Source organism: Chelonoidis abingdonii, chromosome 8, assembly GCF_003597395.2.
Source record: "Chelonoidis abingdonii isolate Lonesome George chromosome 8, CheloAbing_2.0, whole genome shotgun sequence".
Taxonomy (NCBI): domain Eukaryota; kingdom Metazoa; phylum Chordata; order Testudines; family Testudinidae; genus Chelonoidis; species Chelonoidis abingdonii.
In genome coordinates, this window is record NC_133776.1 from 5,773,694 (window position 1) to 5,786,260 (window position 12,567).

Consider the following 12,567-nt stretch of genomic DNA (forward strand, 5'->3'; position numbering starts at 1 on the left):
TACCCCTGCAGCATCTGTGGGGTACGATATTCTCCACTTCCTACCCTAAGGGCTGGGCAGTGTTAAACAGCAGCTGTGTTCCAACCCGGAGCTGGCTGCCACGGCAGAGTGGGGAAATGAGTCTTGCTGTGTATGGCTGAGAAAGTGCTTTGGGATCGGTGGCTGTAAGGTGCTATAAGGAAGGTAAGGTACTAGATTCCTTTGGGGGCACAGAACGGTTATTGGCAACTGAATAGCCCCCAAAGGCTTCAGGGAAACATACAAGCGATTGTCTCTACTGAGAAATTCCAAAGAGGCCTACAAAGTGGTGTGTGTTTCTCTGTCCACAGATAGGGTGTTGGGGCAGAGCCATGTCCTGGCACTGGGAGGGTTTCTGCCGCTCATGCCAGCCTCCACAAATGCTGGAGCATGCGCCGCATGTTTGTTGCATAATTTTAGAGAAAGGGAGTGTGTATGAAATCTCTACCACAGGCAGTTTTTAATCGAAGGCTGCTCTCCCCAAGGTCTGCTGCACAGACTGGTAAATAAATAAATACATAATCTGGTGCTACACCTAGGGTGTCACATCAGCCCACAGAAGGAGCCCATTATACCAGTGTTAATTAAGAGTGACTCCATTTAAGTCGATGGACCTGCGCTGGTGTCAAACCTGTGAGACTGAGCAGAGACTCAGACTCCTGTTTTTAATTAACATAAATAACCACGATGTCAGATCAACCGACACCTCTTCCTTCCTCCCCAATGTGACTGGCTCCCTTAGAATGTACTAGCGAGCTCCTGTTTAAGTTATCCCTTCGGCACAGAAACAGAGAGGAAATGGAGGGAGAAATTCGGTTTTCATAGCCACATTGATGGATCTCGGCTCTGATGTTCTACCCTTGTGAACCACAGATTGCAGTGGAATTAATCCAGAATTACCCTGGGAAGTCAGAATCAGCCCCTGCACGCGTGTAGAAAGCCCTGAAGAGGATGGCTGTAGGATACAGGTAAAGGAAGTAATGGCCATGTCAGCAGACAGAGAGATTGATGGCGTTGTAGGGCCCCATGACGAGGGCCTTTATTCTAATATTCCAGTGCAAGGTGAGTGATATTCCAGACACTCATCGTCCTGGATCCTGGCCTGGCCTCTCTGTTTTCCATCCCACCCGAGCTTCTCTCATGGTTAATTACATGTTGCTTCCTTCAGCTTGGGCGAAGGAGCCAGTAAAAGCCAATTTCTTAATGAATAAACAAACGAACAGGCAGCATCTTGTCTCTAGAGTGGTTCATCGGCGATCAGGGCAGAAAACAACCCCCTGGAATGTGCAGAATTAATGTGCTCACTGAACACCACAATACAACTCAATATCGTAACCACCCCATTCCCTCCTGCCCCGCTGAGATAAAACAGGTAGCACAGACATGAGTCCAGCTTAGCCCTTACCAGCAGAGTTTGCTTGCAGGAGCCACCTAGAGTGCAGCAGAAAGCCCAGGAGCAAACCTAGCCCCCGTGAACCTTGCCAGCCCATCTCAGCGCATCTGCGGTATGTCCTGCCTGCACGGCTTAGGAACAGGAGTCTGTCTGCTCTGTGCTGGTAGTCGCCTGCTGGGAGCCCGCACCCTCTGTTTGCTTTAGCAACATGGTTTCCTGGTTCGCTTCTCTTTCCTGGTTCACTTCAGGTGGACTTTTGTCCTGGGACCTGACCTTGAAAGCGAGTTGCTTTTTCATGAACCATGTCATGCCCTGCCACCAGATGCAATTGCAGTGCAATGAGGGAAGAGTGAAGTTAGATTCACCTGTGCTCAGAGGTGCTAGGACCGGGGGTGCTGTGGGTGCGGCCACACCTGCTGGCTTGAAGTGGTTTCCATCATATGCAGGGGTTACAATTTGGTTCAATGGCTCTCAGCACCCCCACTATACAAATTGTTCCAGCCCCCCTGCCTGTGCCCTGTCCCTTTAAGGACTGAAGGTCGGCTGAGGGAGCCAGGAGATAGGACACCCGGCAGCAATGGGGCTTGTTGGATACTAAGTTTAATCAAAAGCCAGGTTTAAAACTGTCCCTGACCTGGATATAGCACCGACACCCCATGCAGGGCCCTCCTGAGCCACCCCCAGGCAAATCTCCTTTACAAAGGGCTGAATGAAGAGGGGTATGAGTGACAACCCCTCTCTGTGCAGCACTAATGAGCCATGGGGTGCGTTTCTGGACATATCAGTATCCCAGTATGTGCCCAGCCAACGTGGCCAGTTACAAGTGACTGAGGCAGCAGGGTGGGAGCCAGAAGACCTGGGTTCTTACCCGAATTCTGCTACCAAGGCCAGGTCTATGCTAAATGCTATTGCTGGTCTAATAATGTCAGTTTGGATCCGGAATCTGACTTTTTGGTGACATTTTTTATATTGTCGGAAGCCCAAGTGCTGATGGAGCCGTATCAGCATCAAGTTGTTGTGCCAATAGCGCTTATTTTGCTGTGTACGCTACAGCAGCTCAAGCACTTTTTGGTCAGTATAAAAGCTGTGTCTGCACTAGAAAGGTTAGCTGGTCCTTTCCTGATGTAGACAAGACAGCTCACCGCATGACCTCAGGCCTCGGTTTCCCCATCTTTAAAGCATTTTGAGCTCCTCAGCAGGGCTGGTTGAAAATTTTTGGTCAAACCTTTTCTTTGCTAGAAAATTGGGTCATCACAAATTTTCCCAGGCAGGATCAGTTTTCCTTGACAAAAACTTGCTCGGACACTGAAACACGTTGGCAGTTTTCAGATGGAAATTATTCGGTTTTCAAAGGGTTTGGCTGAATATTTTTGGTTTGAGGCAGTTTTTGGCTGAGTATGTTCCATGTTCAGTTGCCAAAAAATCCCCCCCAGTTTTGGTTTTCAAGTTATTTTCAACAAAAAAGTTTGAAAAATTCTACAGGGAATAAACCCACCAACCAAACACATCATATTTTCTGACCAGCTCTTGTCCTTGGATAATAAGGAGCAACATTCATGCAAAATATTAGATGGAGTTCAGAGAAACTCAGCAAACGGACTGAAGGGACCAACTTATGGGGAAAGATTAGATCTGAGACCATGCCTCTATGACCGTCTACTGCCAGCATAGCTATATTGGGGTGATCTCCACCCCGTAAATTGTGCCAGCAGAAGTGCTTGGTGTAGACACACCTACTCTGGCAAAACTGTGCTTTTACTGGTCTAGCTTGTTTCACTTGGAGTGGGGTGGGGTGGAATAAGCTATGCCACCAAAAACTCAGCTTTGCTGGTATAAGCTGCATCCACATTGGGGTACTTTGGTGGTATAGTATGCTGGTATAGCCACGCCAGCAAAACCCTGCTAGTGCGGACATGGCTTGAGCCTTGACAAGCATCGAAGGGAGTTAATGAGACCAGATACTTTGTGAAACCCATCCTAAAAGAATTTGCTGATTCATTCATTTGTTGGCTGATGGTTAAAGAGAAGGTGACAGCCACCTTCCTGCGTCTGCAGAGATAAACAGCAAGGAGAGAGCAGTGGGATAAAGCAGAGTGATGGAGGCCTGTGGTTGAACATCGTGTAGATTTCCATGCTGGGTGTTAGACCATGGGAGAGCCAGCGAAGAGGGGGATGCCCTGTTTAGCCAGGTCAAAGCAGGGAAGAGGCCTGTGCTGAGCAGGGCAAGGGAGGGCAGGGGCTTATTAAATAATTTGTGCTGTTTCCATCTTGACTGTCCTTTTAAAAGGGGACATAGAGGGCAGTCCTTATTCCACAGCCTAAGGGGAGCTCAGTTTTCTGTTCCACTGCGGGCGCCGAGCCCTGGGGAACCGGGCCCAAGTGCAGGCGCTGAGCCCTGGGAAACCGGGCCTAAGTGTGGGCACCAAGCCCTGGGGAACCCGGCTCCGAGTCCAGGCGCTGAGCCCTGGGGAACCTGGTTCAGTGTGCGGGCGCTGAGCCCTGGGGAACCTGGTTCCGAGTGCGGGCACTGAGCCCTGGCAAACCGGGCCTGAGTGCGGGCACCGAGCCCTGGGGAACCCGGCCCCGAGTGCAGGCGCTGAGCCCTGGGGAACCTGGTTCAGTGTGCAGGCGCTGAGCCCTGGCAAACCGGGCCTGAGTGCGGGCACCGAGCCCTGGGGAACCCAGCCCCGAGTGCAGGCGCTGAGCCCTGGGGAACCTGGTTCAGTGTGCAGGCGCTGAGCCCTGGCAAACCGGGCCTGAGTGCGGGCACCGAGCCCTGGGGAACCCAGCCCCGAGTGCAGGCGCTGAGCCCTGGGGAACCTGGTTCAGTGTGCGGGCGCTGAGCCCTGGCAAACCGGGCCTGAGTGCGGGCACCAAGCCCTGGGGAGCCCGGCCTCAAGTGTGGGCGCTGAACCCTGGGGAATCCGGTGCTGGGTTCTTCTGGGGACCTGTCCCCTGGGGTTCTTTCTGGGGTGCTCCGTGACTGCGGAAGCTGCAGGGCGCTGCCAGCAAAGCTGTCTGCAGCTTGTAGCTAACAAGTGAGCCCAGCCTGGTGACTTTCCCCCCAGGTGTTTTATCGACATCACTTCCCCAGTGCCCCTCATGACTGAAGGCTGCGGTTGTGGCAAGAGCCGTTCCCTGCACAAGTTCCTCATTCCAACAGCTGATAACAATCAGCACTAGACACCACATCTCCCTGGGCTGCTGGCAACACTTTTGTGCTTCTGGCCCACAGGCAATCTGCAGCTGCTCCACACCTACTGGATTTTCCCCCTCTATTTCCTTTTTCTGCTAGTCAGAGCCTAGAACACGCAAAGTGAGATGCATTGAGCACTCGGCCCATCAAGGTTAGTGGTGGAGATCAGACAGCACCAAAGCTTCGGAATTGCAGGGACGTTTGGGTCTGGAAGCTGCTCCTCACTTTGTGGCTGACCCGTCGCTACTGAATGGACTGAAAAGCCAATCTCTGACTATTCTGGAACTTTGGGGAATGTTCAGAACCTGCTGCAATTCATATGGGGAAACTGAGGCACAAAGCAATGAAGTGACTTGCCCAAGGTGATGCAGTGAGTCAGTAACAGACCTGGGAATAGAACCCAGGAGTCCTGACCCACACTTTTCTGCTCTAGCCCATGGAAAACAACCCTCCCTCCTTTTAAGGCCTCTCAGGTTCCTCACTGTGAGCACAAAATAATATGTACCCATAACAAAGAGCTGTGTTTATGTTTGTGTGTATCCAGGACATAAGGTACGGCCCTTGGACAGGACAGATCTTCTCAATCCCTAAGAATTCTTCCCGGTGATGGTCACATCCTTCTTGGCATTTTTACAGCAGTGTCCGGCCCTGGCTCTCTCACTGAAGTGGCCAGTGTCAGTCTCTCTAACGTACAGCTAAGGAACCTGCGGCAGGGAGAAGTTGAGTGCAGCATTTTCAAGTGGCCTCTGATGTTGGGGTCCGATTTTTTAGGGTGTCCCTCCTCGGGTGTGACTGTCAGAAGTGCTGAGCGCCCGCAGCTCCCAATAGACGGTCAGGGGGGTGGGGCGAGTGCTCAGCCCCTTGCAGATCAGGACCAATATGTCATAAGGTGGTCAGCAAAAACAGAGGCTCTCCAAATCAATGGCCGCTTAGGATCAAATTGTCCAGTGGCTTTGCTCAGGGTCACACAGCAAGCAGGACCCAGACCGCCTGCTACCACACCTGCCATCATGTTTGTGTCAGTTGCAAGGGAAAGAAAAATCATAAGCACCTGGAGTTGGAGTTGGACTTGTCCTCTGGATGACGGAGTTTGGTACAGACTTGTGCCCCAGCCAGTAAGAAGAAAGTAGCACAGTCCAGAGAAATGAGAACCAGCCGGCATTAGGAGCTGCAGTTCCTCTGTCTGCCCTCAGAGCGTCTCTCTCACTCTTCCTTTCACTCTCCCAGCTCTTTCTCGGAGTTAACTGCCTGATTTCTCAGAAGTGAGCAGTGATTTGGGGATGCCTTCATTTCTGGGTGGTCAACCAAAGGATTTTCTGAACTGTCTCCCTTTCAGATGTCCCAGGTTGGGCCCCCGCAAATGGATGCACACAAAATTGCTAGTTCTGTTAAACTGAGACCACCATAAATGCTCACTGCTCTGTTTTCAAACGCTACAGGCGGTGCCAGAAGCCAGGAAACCAAGGGCAAATGAAGCAGCATAGTCCCGTGTTTCCTCTCTGCCCTTAAATCACTGAAATAAGCAATGCAACAGAACCCAAACAGGCTGCATGTTAGCAGCACTGCAAAGGATGGTGCAGTGCTGGCAGAATTTGTCGGGGGAGCTGCCCTTGGCGCCACACTCAGTTCTCTCCTGGGCAACAAAGCCGAGGGCACTAGGCTCAACTCCCTGGGAGAGGTAAGATGCCAGGGCTGTAGCCGACGGATAGAATAGGGGATGGAGGATGAAGGGGGGTGAGTCGTATTTTTGCATTGTTTGGACTGGGTGGAGAGGACTCAATTTGGTTACTGTGAATCCTGGACTTCAGATTTCTTTACCATGGTAGAAGAAAGAGAGAGCCTGAGACATGCGGCCTGGTGTAAGGCCAAAGGCCTGAACTAAAGTCAGGCCCTGCTGAGGTTAAAGCAAAGTTAGCAAGAGCGTAGGTGCTGACTCGGTGGGTGCTCCAGGGCTTGAGCACCCACAGGAAAAAAATTGTGGGTGCTCAGCACCCTCCAGCCACCCGCTGATCAGCTGTTCGGCGACCCAACCTGTCACCTGTTCAGCAGGGGGCAGGAGGGGAGGTGGTGGAGGAGACGGCAGAGCCAGGGCATGCTGAGGAGGGGAGGGCTCGCTCAGCCCATCCCTGGCAGGAGGGCCTCTCTCTCCTCCCCAGCACATTTCCAGCTCATTGGTCCTGTCTCCAGCAGCAGAGCCCAGGCAGAGAGGCGGCTGAACATGCAGGGGGGCGGAGGGGAAGGGGGGGAACAGGCACAGGGACAGAAGGACAGAGCCCCTCTTCCTTCCTGCCCCAGCAGGCCAAGCCCCCCCATGCATCATCTCTATGTATGAGATAAAATAAGCCCCCTAAAGACATCAGCTGTATCTTCCAGTTGACTCAAAATGGAGTTTAAACATTCAAAAATGAAAGAGAGAGAGAGAGATCTTGTGCGTTTTTTTTGAAAATGCACCAGTTTTCTGAGGTGTGAGCGGGAAATAAATGTCAGGTTGTCTAGAGGAACGTTGTGGTTCTTTGGGTCTGTTTGATGAAGGTGCGGGGAGTAGGGGAGAGGGTTACATTTCTGTGCACATTAAAGGTTGACTTTCCAACCTGAAACAAGCTTGGCCTGCTCAGGGTGCATCAACAGTCTATAAAGGACACCCCAAGTGCTGCAGAAAACAGGTTAAATGATTCAATATATGATATCATTACCAGTCACTTAGTTATGTGGGAAGTGGTACAACCTCAAATGAAGGCATACTCCCTTGACTTCAGTTGGTCTCAAAACTCTGGAGATGTTTTTCCATCTGTATCAGCGTGCTGTTTGGTGTGAACTGAAAGCAGACCAAGCCATGACTGTTTTTTTGCAGACTAGGATTGCAGATAGCAGCTCTGAAAGCACTCGGTTGATGCTAACCTGATCATAGGGCAGAATCAAGAGAGCTTTGATCTGTTTTGGTAGATGTGCGGAATGCTTCTGTGAATCTCTTTTGTTCAACACAAACGCTTGCCTCTACCACACAATGAACTCAAACAACAGTCTGCCTGAAACGCATTCCCCTCATAGACTTTACGGCCTCAAGGGACCATCATGATCTTCGCCTCTGACCTTCTATCTGCAGGTCACAGGATCTTTGTCCCCCACTTTCTGCAGTAGCTCAGACACCTCTGGCTGAGTTACTGAAAGGCTCAAATCTCCATTTAACAGCTGCAGTTCACGAGAGAATCCGACCCTTACTCTAGTTCAAAACCGGCAAGTGACCCGTGCCCATGCTAGAGGAGGCCAAAAGAAAAAGGTCTCCCCAATCTGACCCAGGGACCCCAATTAGGGCGATTAGCAGACACCTGGGAAAGAATGCTCTGTAGTAACTCAATGCCCTCCGCATCTAGTGTCCAGCCATTGGAGATATTTGCTAACATCAGTTGCAGAGGGGCCATGTGCCATTGCAGGCAACCTAATTCTACCATCCTCTCCACTCATGGCAGACCTTCTTTTTTTCCTTCTGAGGAGACCAACGTGGGAAACTTTCGTCTCAAGATGCAGGATCCCTAAATCCCGTACAGTTTGGTCCTGCAGTGGAAGCTTCTTCAACAACTTATTGCCAGCTGCAAAATGGAATTTTTTCACCCCACTATGAAACCTTGTCCATGGAAGAGGATCAAGATCGGGGTTGGCTGACAGGGAGATTTTAGCCTGGGTGCCAATGGGAAGGTTCCCATCTTCCTTCTGGAGGTTTTGGTTCCTAAAGTCAAGAGAGGAAATAGAAGCAGCAGCACTGGTTACTGCAGATCTGTTCAGGAGATTGCTGAGAACATATATGCTCTCCTCTCATTCAAAGCCCCTCCTGGAATCTTCCACCTCAAAGACAATGCCACCACACCATTCAGGACCATTTCGCTATCTTTTAAGTAACAACTAACACCCTGAACTCTGCCTTGCTTCTCCACTTCAGAACTGCTGTTGTAATGTGCAAGAACTGGCTCCCTGGGTTACTGCATCTTTCTACAGCAGGTTGAGAGTTGGCCATCTAGTTCCCCCATGTCTGATCAAGGACAATTACACTACTGATACTGGTCATATTCTTCTTTTCCTTGTGCACTTCCATTGAAAAAATAGAAGATACCAACTAACCTGCCTTCCATTGGTTGGGGGTGGCTGCGACAGCAGCTTTAGCAATCACGTGGCACATGTGAGACACATGGAAAGCAACATATAGTGGGGGATGTTTCCGTTACTCTGTTTAGAACAACATTGTTCTTGCCAACCATCTGATTTGCTGAATCGGAAAAGATTCCAATGGTATTTGCCCATGGAATATTGTACTCCATGAAAACAGAGTTCAGTGGTGAACCCAGGGTCTCTGCATTTGGAATATTGCATTGCCAGGAGGTCATTTTTAACACATCTAGCAACCTGATCAAAATAGCAGCTCATGATGAAAACCTCGTTATTGGCATCATTACTTTCCCCCCTTATTATGGTGAGGGTCCTGACCTGGCACGGTTCACAGCTGACTTTGTGAGATGATATGCTGACATTTCTTCGGTGACACAGGCTGCTTTTCTTCTTCCACATGAAAACTCTCATGCAATGGCAGAGTCTGAGAACATGACCTTTCCCAGCTTGGTGAAATGATCTGCAAAGCGAACAGGAATTGCTTGGCAAAACATTCATTCAGCAATAGTAACCTGTTCACTGAATGACTGTTTCTCTGGAGTAAAAGAGGTATTTATGTTCTGCTCTGCAGTTCCTGAAGCTGCACTGCTTTTGCAGTTACAAGATGTTTCTTCCAATCATTGGCACCAGAATTGCCCAATGCAGATATCTTCATGGTAGCTGTACAATAGGCATGCTCCTCAGAATCCCTGCTTCTTCTTACAGAATAGATTTCACTGCATTTTGCAGTGCTGCGCATGATGCTTTTCAGCACTTGGAGAAGCCGTTGTCTTCTGCTGTGTGTGCAGCGATAGTGATCCCAGGTGCATGCTGGATGGAATCAAACGTTTAAGGAGAATGATAATGGAGAAGATGCAAAATGGTTAAGACTTTTTTATTAGGGTGAGTGCTAAGTAGGAAAAGACTCACTTCAGTATAACTGTAATGCTTCCCTTAGTGGTATCTCATTCTTAGGATGGATGTCCTGTCAAAAGTATCCCTTCAAAAATAGACAGATGAGGTACAGGGAAGGCATCCATTCAGGTGGGAGAAGGGGAGTACTTACATTAAGATCGGGAATACAATATCACACGAGCACTCAATGGCGTGTAATTAAATATGATGGAAAAACCCAGTTCACACATATTGAGGAATACGCTGTACATGGACTATAAAACGGAGCTGGAAAATGAACAGTGAACATCCAAGAAACAAAAAGCACTCTCTTTCTGTATCAAGTTTTCCAGTGATTTCTCAATAAAGATTTACATTAGCTGCAAAGAACTTGGTATGCAAGGATATAGTTACAAGCTCAACCACTTTGCAAAGCTTCCTATACTTCAGCGCAGTCATTATATTTATAATACCCAAACATTATTTTAACTAATCACTTGTCACATTCAAATGATTTCAAAAGTGATTTGAATGTAGCTCATCAAGAACATTTTTATTAATTACCGTATAGATGGAATTTCCCTCCAGTTAAGAGCCATCATATTTTTAACTAGGGAGGTGTTCTGTTGTAGGGGAAAAGGGAACACACCTGAAGGTTGTGTCCAGGAATGAGAGAGTTTGGGGGAGAAATTATTGAGGAGATTCATTGTGTAACAAATTTCCTAGAGATCCCCTAACCTGCTTACTTCATGTTCCATGAAAGGATCTACATTTTAAACAGAACAACAAAGTAATTTCTTTACTATTGTTAGAGACAAGATGGGTGAGGTAATATGGGACCAACTTCTGTTGGTGAAAGAGACAAGCTTTTGAGCTTACAGAGCTGAAGAACTTGCTGGAACCCCAAAGGATGTCCCTTTCACCAACAGAAGTTGGTCCAATAAATGATATTACCCCACTCACCTCTCTCTCTCTTATCTTGGGACCAGAATGGCTACAACAATACTGCAAACAATTTTCTGTTGTTAGCAGCTAGACTTTGAATTGACATTACTGGAAAAATGTGACTCCTCTTCCTATGGAATTGTGGTACCGTTAACATATGGACTGTCCTTGTAATGGAAAAATTTTCACACCATGTACACAAGAGAAGCACCACAAATAGGTTAGGTATTTAGAAATCTGGTCACCCTTTTTGAATGTACTCAGACGAAGACAGTTCCCGGCCCCAGCCAGAATCCTTAGTCAGGTTATTTGAATATTAATTCTGAGTAAGTAATATACTATGGAGTATGTTAACGTTTTTATGATGACTTTTCCTTAATAAAAGGTGTCACTGGTAATTTGAAATCTCTCTGTTTTGCACAGTTTTGAGAACTACAGAAATATGCAGGACCCAGAAATGACGATACAGGCAGGTTTTTTTGGGGGAAAAATCTCAATTAATTGCCCATATAGTGAACAGTCGTTCCCCCCCGTCCACTTCACTCCTGCTTGGCTCCCCAGCAGAGGAAGAGCCCCAGGGCAGCGGGAGGCAGGAAGTGATGGTGCTGCCAGGTCTGGGGCCCCAAATCCCATTGCTGAGGCAGGCCCCTACGGACGGCAGGCCGGGAGATCCGTGTCCTCAGCCCCACGGCTTTGCCCGGACGGTGGTTTCCTTTCTATCCAGGGTTTACAGTCTGGATCAACTGGCCTCAGGCCGGGCGAGGGCGGGCAAGTCTCACGTGTGTCATGTAACAAGTTACACAACACAGTATTGCAGGTTCCATGCTGCCCGGGCAGGTCCCTCCAGCCCCAGAGATCCCCCCACCCTTCTGGGGGCCCCACCCCAGAGATCCCCCACCCTTCCGGGGACTTCAGCCCAAAGACCCTGCCTGACTCCCCTCACCCTTCCTGGGGGGACCCCGCCCCAGAGATCCCCCATCCCCCCACCCTTCTGGGGGCCCCACCCCAGAGATCCCCCACCCTTCCGGGGACTTCAGCCCAAAGACCCTGCCCGACTCCCCCCCACCCTTCCTGGGGGGCCCCGCCCCAGAGATCCCCGTCCGCGCTCATGGCTTTGAGGCCGCCTCCCAGGCTCCACCCCGTGCCCCGCTCGCTCCGCCCCACGTTGTGTAAACGGGCGCGGAGCAGCCGCTGCAGCCGGTCTGGGAGCGGGTCTGCGGGAACCCGGAGCCGCCGGCCAGGTGAGGGGGTGGCGGCCGGGAGCCGCTCCCGGGCCAGGCGGGCTACGGGGGGGGGGCTTCTCTCCGCCGCCTGGCTGGGGCTCCGGGCTGCCCCGCAGCCTCACGCCGCAGGGGAGAGGGGAGCAGGTCCCTGCCCGTGCACAGGCTCGAGATGGGGAGGGACCCGACCCGGGCATCTGGCCCTGCCGCCCTGACCTGACCCCAGAACAGCCCCGGTGCCAGGGCTTCCCCGGGCAAATCCAGCCAAGGGGGCGATCCCGGCCCCCTGGTGCATCCGTGCCCCCCCGGCTCCCCAAGCCTGGGTCCCTGCGGCAGCCTGGGCGCCCGGACCTCGCAGGGACAGGCCTGCTGTCAACCAGGGGGAGGCTGGCAGGGGTAAGGTGCGAGTGTGACCTGAAAGTGGATTGACTCGGCTGGATTAACGCCCTGGGCATGGGTGGCAAGTTTGTAGAAATTTTGCTGGTGCCCAGCAGGGCCGGCTTTAGGCCAATTCCGCCAATTCCCCCGACTTGGGCCCCGCACCCAGTGAGACTCCCTTCCCTGGCCAGAGGCGCCTTTTTCATTTTTACTCACCTGGCAGCGCTTCGGGTCTCCAGCGGCACTTCGGTGGCGGGTCCTTTGCTTGCTCTGGGTCTTCGGCGGCACTTTGGTGGCGGGTCCTTCGGTGCCCCAAAGACCTGGAGCGAGTGGAGGACCCGCCGCCGAAGTCTCAGAGCACCGCCCGGTGAATACAAGCCCCACGT

At 50.9% G+C, this 12,567-nt stretch overlaps 1 protein-coding gene across 2 annotated transcripts in view; it reads left to right on the top strand.

Annotated features, from left to right (window-relative positions):
* LOC116823006 (deoxyribodipyrimidine photo-lyase-like) overlaps positions 1 to 12,567 on the top strand; it is a 24,192-nt gene continuing 11,625 nt past the window's right edge. The window contains exon 1 of one of the 2 annotated variants that reach the window (XM_075068341.1): positions 1 to 183. The gene's annotated coding sequence lies outside the window, so the exon portion shown is untranslated. Of the gene's footprint in view, positions 184 to 11,756; positions 11,825 to 12,567 lie in introns of those variants that run through there. The other variant, XM_032777275.2, reaches the window with a different exon arrangement.